General features: G+C 40.7%; 1 pseudogene; it reads right to left on the minus strand.

Moving 5' to 3' along the window:
• Nucleotides 1-338: 338 nt before the first annotated feature.
• On the minus strand, nt 339-456 carry LOC130032529 (uncharacterized; annotated as a pseudogene).
• Between the last annotated feature and the right edge of the window lie 10,144 nt (nt 457-10,600).

Raw genomic sequence — 10,600 nt, forward strand, 5'->3', positions numbered from 1 at the left:
TTCCTCACTGCTTGGTAATATCAGTTTTGTAATCCAAAGTCAAGTGTTTGTCATCATTTGATGCTATCCATTCCCTTGTTCCATTTCTATATTTGAGGTGATTTGAATTCTAACCTCAATTCTTTTACTAATTAGTGAGAATATTAGGGCAGATTATTTTTCCCCCTGCAACCTCCCTACTTGAGAGATCAAGGCTGAGCCAGATAAACCTCTTGGTGGCCATTGACATTTCACTCTATAGGAGTCCAACTAATAAGAGATTTATTCTACATTGGACATGGCATATATTTCCCCAAGTCTCTTATGTGTGTCCCTATACTTGGGTGTCTCTTGACACTTTCTAATTATGAGTCCTAATCATGTAGAGACATTATTCATGAATCATGTGAACTCAAATAATCATGTTCTATCTGCCCTCTGAATATAAAAACAGGTAAGGATGGTGCCACCTGATTTTTCTTGTTATGTACCCCTGCTTACTTTATTTCCTTTCTGCAATTCCCATCCCCTTCTACCAATTGATCCCTGGTATTGTGCCATGGTACCCACTTACTAGATTTTCAACTCCGACCCTCTTGGAATATGCTGAGGTCCCACTGGATGGGCATATGACTCTTTGATGAGAAACTCTGGTATAGACCACCAGGAAACACACAAGAGTTTCCCAAGGAGAATGACTGTATATGTTACTCGTCCCCACTGGATGGTGCTTCCTTATCTTTCCTTCCTCTGGTTGCTTTCTGCATTTTCCTGCTTGCTCAGCCATATTTAAAAATATTTTCTCCAGCATCTTATGATTTTCTATACTGGGAAGCTATTTTCTCCTCATTTAGCCCAACACATTGCCAGAAGCAAAAGAACTGATTTTTTTTTTGCACACCACACTCCTTGGTCTACAAGCTTGATGAACCCTGATCAAAGAAGTAGCAAAAAGTGATTTGTTTTCAGCAATGTTACCAGAACCCAGTTCTCTGATATTATTTTCTCCCTCTTTCTTCTAACCCTCTAACCATAAGAGAAAGAGCCAAAGTGGCTGGAACACGGTAACAAATGAGAAAAGAAGTAGGAGTTGTGAGAATAAGTTGGAGCTGAAGATGGGAGTTAGGTCATTGAAGGCCATTGCAGGGGCTGTATTTTATCTTAAGTCACTGAAAATAGAAACTAAAGACTAGAAATGAGGATGACAGAGTGCTCAAGAGTAAAAGCAGGAAAGAGAAGACGTCTAGGAGATGACTGCAGTAAGAAATGGAGGTAGCTTATAGTAGCATGCTATACCAAAAAAAGTACAAGAGTGTAAGTTTCTATTTTGTGATTTCTCCCACATGTAACAACTTAAATCAACAAACAGTTGTGGAATTTTCACGATTTCTAAAGGTTAATAATTTGTGTGTGGTTTCCCTGAATGTTTCTGAACATTTCTTATGAAGTTACTTTTAAGCTGTTGAGTGGGACTGCAGTAATCTCAAGGCTTGACGGGTGTGATGCCTTGACAGGTGTGATGTGGAGAGGTTTACCCAAAGGTATGAATGGCATGAAGTAGGAATCAATGGGGACCTTCTTGGAAATGACTAGCATAGATATGAGATCTACTTTGCTATAGAACAACAATGCTTGCCTGATAAATGTGATACAGTGAATGAGAACAAGGAGTCCAGGATGGCTTCTTGGGTTTTGGTTTGAGATACTCATTATGAGAACTATTGGGCAGAAATTAAGAGTTTCAACTTGGGAAGCCTGGGAAATCTTTCAGATATCCAAGTGAATATGTCAAGCAGTTTAAGTGAATAATTCTAGAGTTTGGAGGAGTCGGGGACAATGGATTAAATTTACAGAGCATAGCCTATGGCTGAGATTTAGAAACCAGACCTGGGATAACTGCACTTATTTACACTCATTCTCAACATGAATCGGCTCTTAGATTTAGCTGGGAACCTCAAAAAATATTGACTCCAGTTCATCCTCCAAGTCAATTCAACCAGTGCGTGAGGGTGGGGGACACCCAGCTATTGGGATAATCAAAGCTCTTCAGTGATTCCCTTCGGCAGCCAAAATTGAATATCACTGATGATGGAGAAAATGTCACTGGGGAAAAGAAGAGAGTGAAGGATCCTTTGATGGTAAGAGGTTAGAGAATGGAAAGAGCTCCAACAAGCACGTCACAACATAGTGTTGTGCTTCTTTTTCAATGCCGAAGAACTGGTTATTTTCTTTTTGCTATTTGGGTCACACCCGGCAATGCACAAGGGTCACTCCTGGCTCTGCACTCAGGAATTACCCCTGGCAGTGCTCAGGGGACCACATGGGATGCTAGGAATTGAACCCAGGTCGGCCGTGTGCAAGGCAAATGCCCTACCCGCTGTGCTATCACTCCAACCCCAGAACTGGTTATTTTCTTGCTTGCCCCTGAACCACTGGTCAGCTGGCGTGAACAATTTATGCACTCGACCTGCTAAGGGCTGTCATCTGTGAACAACAGAGAGTGTAGGCTCACTCTGGAATTTCAACAGGTAAGAGTTGAATATGCCGATTCTGTTTCCTAGTGTACTCACATTTTATTGGAAGCAAACTATTTGCAAGCAAGTATTCCTCTGGCCCCTATAATTGGGAATAAAAGTTAAGTAAATATGAACCTGACAGTTTTCCAGAGTGGAGAATTTAAGGCAGAGATGTGACTAGATTCTTATGAGAAACTCCTGGGGTCAGACTGCAAGAGAAAAGACTTAAGTATCCAGCCAATTTGACTTTAAATGAGCAATAATAACATGCTGGGTTCTGCATGAAAAATGGTCTTGGGGAAATCCATTGTTAAGTGTTTGGAGGTACTTTTCTGTCAGAGGGGATATATGCCTTGAAATATTTGTTTTTTTAATACTGAGACTTCCCATTTTTTACTCCACCTCCCCACATTTTTGCCAACTACTATATCCAGTGAGCTAAAAAAATGATAGCGTGCATCTCTGTGTTTAACCCCACTTCCTGAGACTTCCTAAATGGTGCTATTGAGCTCATTAGCTTATACCTAACCAAGTAGGTCAAATTCATAACCATTGAGTCCTTTGAATAGAGCATATTTTTTACTTTACATTTGTACCTAACTAGGTTATCTTAAAAGCTATCACTTTGTCCATATTTCTATATTTAGTGATTAGGGTCAATAAAGGAAGCGTTAAATAGTCTCTAAAAGTTAAAGTAAAACGTCCAAGGTTCAAGATGAACTCAACTATTTGCTGCTTCTGACCGTAGGGGCAAATCACTTAGCTTACGAGCTTGTTTCCTCTTTTAAAATTGGGACTACCAATGATCTTTCTTGAGGTTGTGGTCTCAAGAGAAGAGGATAAATATAAGCAACCTTATTTTGCTGGTATAAACACTCCACCAACACCATACACCCTCCTCTGGGCTTATGCAAAAGTCATTCAAAGGTCCAGGTCTCTACTGCTTTGCCTTCTCATCATCAACCTTTCTTCCCTTACAAATCCCCTGGCACAAAGCTCACATTTCTTCAGGAAGTTCTCCTTGATTAACCCCACCTGCTTGTATCATCTTACTTTTTGCCTCCCATGCCAGGATACTGTGCTTTTATTATGCTAAGTGGAGTATATTTTCATGGTTCTCTATGGACGTCTTACATTTGCATTAAATGGTAAGTTTGGAGTGTAGAAACTTGAGATTTCTCCCAGCTTTTGTAGCACTGACACAATCTGACCAAACTAGCCATTGTGTTGACCACTAATCTTTTTTCATCTTATTTGCATTTCTTTCTGATCTTTGCATCTCAAGATCACCCAGGAAGCATTCAAGTTTAGAATGTGGTAGATGTTTTCCTGCATGTATACTCAGTCCATCTCTTGTTAAAGCAGCTCACAGAGTTCTCCTGATCACTGGGAATCAGCCAATAAGGGAGGGACGGAAAATATCCCTTTTTGCACTCCTCAGCAGGAACATGTCTTCGTCAGCACCCTCCACTGAGATTTTAACTTCACTCTCCTTCCTTCCTTTCTCTCAAGTTGTTCCAAGCTCAGTGACATTCGGAATTATGAGTCATGGTCTAAATGTGGAGACTGTCATTCTGCATGCATACTGTGCCTGCTTGGGTTCCAGCCCAGTCCAGTGGTGCTAAGTGAGACTCTGACCTCGAGAGGGAGGGCATCCAGAAAATGATCATCCATGAGTTTGAAAGGGGTATCAACCAGGCTGGAATATTTTTGGAACACCCACGATAGGAGGAGAGGGACTGAGTGAGAAAGGGGTAGCGAGGATGAAAGAAGAGTGTGTTACCACAATGAATACATCTCTCAGTCCTTCTCTTTCCCTAAGATAGAATATTCAAGCAGCAAATGTGAACCAGCAAGCAAGACTTTATTGAACAAAAGTATACTTCAAAGGAGCAGGAGCAAAGAGCATAGGAGAGATTCTAATATGCCCTTAGTGGTTGTGTTCACTCATGTTTTATTCTTCTTGGTTCAGGATTCCTCCCCCCTCCACATATGTTCTCCTGCAAGTCATGTTCTGCATGCATCTAGACTTACAAACTTGTCTCATTTTAATGTTAAATCTCCACCCAGGGGAAGAGAATTCACCCTTACAATTAGGTGTAGTTGACCTTTGGACTATTGAGGGACCAACTGGAGATGCATTAGGGAAGGTGCTCCCCTGGGTTGGGTCTCTGCTGTCTGCTACTTCCTGATAAAGTGCTATTTCGGAGTATCTGGTCTTGCTTCATCCTATCACCCTAGTTCTGTCACCCAGTACAATTGCAGTTTCTTGCTTACTATCAGTGAGGACTCCCCCTGATGCTGTGAGTTGAACATACTGTGTAGACTTCTGGAGAAACAGCACTATTCTTTTTTTTTAAAAAAAAAATTTAATGAATCACTGTGAGATACAGTTACAGACTTACAAACTTTCATGATTACATTTCAGTCATACAATGTTCAAGTACCCATCCCTCCACTGGTGCCTATTCTCCACCACCAGTGTTCCCAGTATCCCTCCCAACCCCTTCCCAACCCCTGTCTCTGTGGCAGACACATCCCCTCTTACTTTCTCCTTTTGGGTGTTACAGTTTGCAATACCGGTACTAAGTGGCCATCATGTTTGGTTCATAGTCTACTTTCAGCATGCATCTGCCATCCTGAGCGATCCCTCCAACCATCATTTACTCAGTGGTCCCTTCTCTATTTCAGCTGCCTTTTCCCCCACCACATGAGACTGGTTTCCAAGTCATGGAGCAATCCTCCTGACCCAAATCTCTACTGTCCTTAGGTGTTAGTCTCCTATTATGTTACTTTATATTACACAAGTGAATGTGGTCATTCTGATTCTGTCACTCTCTTTCTGATTCATTTCACTCATTTCACATGATACTCTCCATGTCCATCCACTTACATGAAAATTTTATGATTTCATTATTTTCTAACAGCTGCATAATATTCCATTGTGTAGATATACCAAAGTTTCTTTAACCAGTCATTGGCTCTCAGGCACTCATTTTTTTCCCCAGATTCTGGCTATTGTAAATAGGAAACCCGCTATTCTTGAAAACTGACCCTGAGTTGAGCTCTTAGCCTTATGTGAATTTTGTTTTGGTTTCATTTGTTTGTTTTGATGCTACACTTGGCTGTGCTCATGGGGTAACTCCTGACTCTGAACTCAATTACTCCTGACTGTGCTTGTGAATCTGTACCAGGGATTGGACTGGGTCAGCCATATGCAAGGCAAGAACAGTACCTGCTGTATTATTGCTCTGGCCCCTCTTGTGTGAACTTGGGCAAGCTATGTCACCCCTCTGGTTCTTGGAATCTGAAGCATTGTTTCACAGGAATTTCCATAAGTGCCATGGTTCTGTTGAGTGCTAAGATATCATGAAGCCCAGTCAACAAGAACATTGTGATTTTTTCTTGTTCTCCTGATGTTTTTGTCAATCTTGGAGATGGTGAGTAAAGGGACACTATTTTGAGGGTAGCTTTATGGATTTCTAATGAGATGTGTGAAGTAGGTGATGAAGGAGGAAATGGGAAAACAAAATAGAATAGTAGGAAACAGGAAGATTTTGTATTTCCTTGCCATTATTTTTTTTTGGTCTAGTGCGTCTAGATTTTTGGTCACTCCCAAGGGGACAGTCCTAAGTAGTTGCTTGTTACTTTGGGCAGAATGCTTGTATTCTACTCCAAATTCTCTACTATTATCAAAATTGTATTTGCTTGTTCTCCCTTCTCCTCTTTTAGCTGTTGTAGTGACCAGGGGTTGCACACATTTGACCTTGAAAATTGCTGGGGTCATGTACTTTAGTGGCCATGCTCACAACTCCTGTTTGCAGTGTTGTGGAGAATACACATATTGAGGCAGTGCCAGGATCCCAGAGAGCAGAGTCCTGGGACATCTCTCAGTAAGTGCAGATGGATATCCTTAAGGTATTGAACTCCCTGGACGCTGCTTCCTGAATTCTTATGTTGTAGCCCTAATGTGATGACCTTTGGGGGCATGAATTTTGGGAGGTATTTAGTTCATGAATAACAAAGGATGAGATTAGTTTCCTTCTAAGAGAAAGAAGGGAGCTAGTCTTTCATCTCTTGATCTAGTTAGAATATACAAGAGATGACCATCTGTATACCAGAAAGAAGGGCCTTCATCAAAAACCTAACCATTCAAGCATCCAGCCTGTCTCCAGAAATGAGAAATCAATGTGGGTTACAGAAGCCAGCCTGTCAGTGGTACTTGTGAAAGCTTCCTGAGCTAAGACATTGATATCATCACACGAAGTATGAAATTTATTCAACCCCCATTCAGGAATGAAGTGATCAAATTACTGTCTCAGAGACAAATGTCTTTGGGAATCTTGTCCATATGGAGAGATGGAACCTATTTCCCATGGATCTCCTACCCACCAAGAGCCAAGCCCTTGGATTCACATTACTAGATCTTCCTCCAGTTCAAACAGTGGTAGACTCTTCCATTGAGAGAATGCATCACTATGTATGTATTCTTTTGTGATAGGAATATAGACTGTGTCTAATCCTTATTCTATTAAAAGCAAATGCAATTAAATGCAATACACACGTTTATGCATATCTCCTTAGGCACGTGAAGTTGCTGGATCAAAGAATATGTGTATCTTCAACTTGTTATTGCCAAAATGTTCTTGAAGGAGTTCTACCATTTTCTACTCCTACCATCACTGAAGAAAACTTTTATCATTATAAAGCCTTCTCTACACCCCGTAATTTCCAGACCTTTCATCTTTTGCCAATCTCTGATATAGTAGAACTTTAATCTGGTTCCAGTTTTAAGTAGGATATTTACTATAAATTTTTTTTGACAGATGTTGTTTATTAGATTAAGAAAGTTACTAATCTAATTTTTGCTATGATTTTTTAAAAAAAATAAATGTATGTTTAATCTTAACATATATTTTTCTTCTGCATATTTGAAGGAGATCATCTAACATTTACATCATTTCCAAGGTGGGTGGTTATAAAAGCAAAGCTAAGAGATGATATAAGGGTTCTTATTTAAACCAAGTCCTAGCAATTTTTTAAGACTGCAGTTTTTCATTGGGCATCTCAAAAGTCACCTCCCACAGTCCAAGGGTTGAAAAGGAATGGAAGTATTGTCAAGGGCCACCAATAATTCATCACATGGTAACTGGGGAGGTGCTTGGGTGTTGTTTTAACTAGAGACTATTATCTAGAAGGACTGAGGAACAGCATGCTTCACAGTGGGTGGTTTGAGCAATATATGATTATTATGGGCTGATGCCTGGGGCTGGGATGTACTTTTGTTAAGGTGAAATTTTCTTTGTAATAGAATTGGTGATAATGGGATTTGATCTCCATTCATCTCACTTACCCATTTCCCCTCTGGCAGCTTTAGAAGCCTTCCTCCCCTCTGCAGCAGTCAGCCCAGCTGTGTCTAAGGAACCAAACAGGCCTCTAATTTGTGACCAGAAGCCCTCCAATGGGACTCTCCTCCTAAGCCCTGGATGGCTTTGATTTACCAAATATTCATCCATCATGGATGGACTTACTCAGTATGTTCTCCCAATGTGTTTATTGTCTTACCTCCCTTGGAGCCCTCCCAGCTGCTTGGACACCATTTGTGTTTGTCACCTGTTATGAATGATGAATAGATCTGCTTGTAAAGGTTCTGAGTATTTTTTACCCCTGGTTGATGCGAGTCTGGGAAAGACAGTGGTCAATATGAAACAAGCTTCATATCATGGGTTGTGTGTCTACCTGGTAACAATATTTTCAGTTTAATGAAGGATGTTTGACCTAGAAGGAAGAGATTGCACATAATGCAAGCCCCTAATCAACTCTCCACACTGTATAGTTCAAGGGCCAGGTTGATGGCTATTGATTTTGTTGGGCCAATGGATGTGAAACAAATAATTCCTCTTCACCTTAAGCATATGGTGTTAAGGGTTGTTAAGCATATTCCACATTTACTAGATGTCTGTAATTGGACTCTCCACTTCCTTTTTTTCTCACATTGGTTAAATCTGCAAGAAGTTTCCATGGGATTATTTGCTTGTAGCATTTTACTGGAGGGATGTGAAGGCCCCCCTCATTTTCCTCTGTTAAGTGATTGAGGTCACATCATTGCTGGCCCGTGGGGAAATGTGACCATCATAGTTGCAGGATGTAAATCATTGTCACTCTTGGGTTATGATTAATGAGCTCAGCAGTGTTTGGGGTTCACAGAAACTACAGCACTACATTCATTCATTCACGGAAGTTAATGGAGGTCATGTGCCCGGTACTCTCTTAAACTGCAATGACTCAGTTCATAGGCGATTCTTGCACTGCTCTGCCCTAGGGGAGCAAGAGTCCAGTGGTGTCTCTGAAAAAGCATTGACTGGGACCAAGGACCTGGGATTCTTGGATCAATCCAGTACCAGATTTGAGCATTTGGAGATCTAAGCAGGTCCTTTGGGTCACCATTCCGACATCTTTAACTTCAAGGTGGGGTAGACCAGAACTCTAAAGTTCCTTCCAGGTCTGGTTTGTTATGAGTAGCACAGATAATACAGAGCGAGAGCAATTTTTTGTTTTTGCTATTTTGACCAGGGTAATAACTCTGTTACTCTGCCTCATTTATCCAGCCCCATCTTCCTATTCAAACAGGTCTCTATTGGTGTTGCTTGAAAAAATAATGATTTACAAGTCAATGCAAATCTCTGGTCTCTGTCACTCAACACAGAGAGTGCATGCCATCAACACTTCAGCACCTTGCTTTGTACTCACAGTTAACAGTACATGTTGGAGATCTTTACATGTCAACACAGACTCTTTTAAAAATCTATGTAGATAGCTATGTAGAATTTCACTGTACATGCTAGGTTTTAGCCAGTTTCAATATAAATCATGATTTCTATTTTTTTCTATTCCAAACAGCATAAAAATGTGTAAGGTTGTGTCTGATATTATTTTGCATGCTGCTGAATCAGTAAGATAATTTCTAGAAAAAAGTCGCTGAAGCCATCAAAGATACAAACGTGGCTAATTTTGAAAGGGTGATATATTTTTTTTCTAACACCAAATGTGGTTATCCTCACAATACCAATCCTCTGATTCTCTGATACGAAATGAGTGTCCAACTATTCTGGCTTTATTTCTCTGGAGTGTAGTGTCAGACCTTGCATGTATAAAATCCCTAAAGACTGTTCTCATTTCAGTTACAAGTCACAAATGTTGTGGCATTAAAGTCTGAATTTGTGGGATTTTATGAAACTACCACTCCCTTCTAATAATTTGCTAGATGCCCATAGAACTTAGCAAAGTGGTAGTATAGGAAAAATAGGAAACTATTAGTACTGTTATATTAGGAAGGAGGCAACTCAGGAGCAGCTGAATGAAGGGGTTGACATGAAGGGGAAAAGGGTTGCATATACGCTGATGAAGAATACATGTGGAAGAGGTTTGTATAGGGCTTTTTTCCATGCTTTTCTCAAGCACTCCCCTCCGAGCACATGAATGAGTTTGCTAATCTGGAAGCCTTCCAGGTCTCACACGTTTTTATAACTTAATTTACAGTCCCACTAGTCTCCCTAGAAGTCAGGGAGTAACTATGTTCATTGCAGCCCTGATCACAACAGACAGGATCTGGAAACAACCAAAATGCTCCATGATCAATGAGTGGCTATGGAAGTTGTGGCCTGTATACACAATAGAATACTACTCAGCTCTAAGGGAAGATGGAAATCTTGCCTTTTAGTGCAACTTGGATGGAACTAGAAGAAGTCGTGTTAAATAAGTCAGAGACACAAGGATAAGTAATGGATGAATTCCACTTATATCTAAAGAAACAAAGTTTCTCTGTGGGATAATGGTATAGCTTGGGCCAATGGAACTTGAATGGAGGAAGTGAGGGCATCATTTTTGCCTGTCCTTGGCAGCTAAAAGCTGAAGCTCCCTTCCCTTGGTTTTCATCCCCTTTTGTATGGTTGGAGCCCCAGGATGCTGAGGGTTTGGAATGACCATAGCCTGCAGCACTTGGTGAGTAGAGATGCTCCCTATCTGCTCTGTTTGGTATGGTGACCAACCACTGCAGTCCACTGTTGAGCTCTGAACTGTGTTTGGGATGATGAGAAACGGACTTT

The sequence above is a fragment of the Sorex fumeus genome, unplaced genomic scaffold (assembly GCF_029834395.1).
Source record: "Sorex fumeus unplaced genomic scaffold, SorFum_2.1 ptg000048l, whole genome shotgun sequence".
Classification (NCBI taxonomy): Eukaryota; Metazoa; Chordata; class Mammalia; order Eulipotyphla; family Soricidae; genus Sorex; species Sorex fumeus.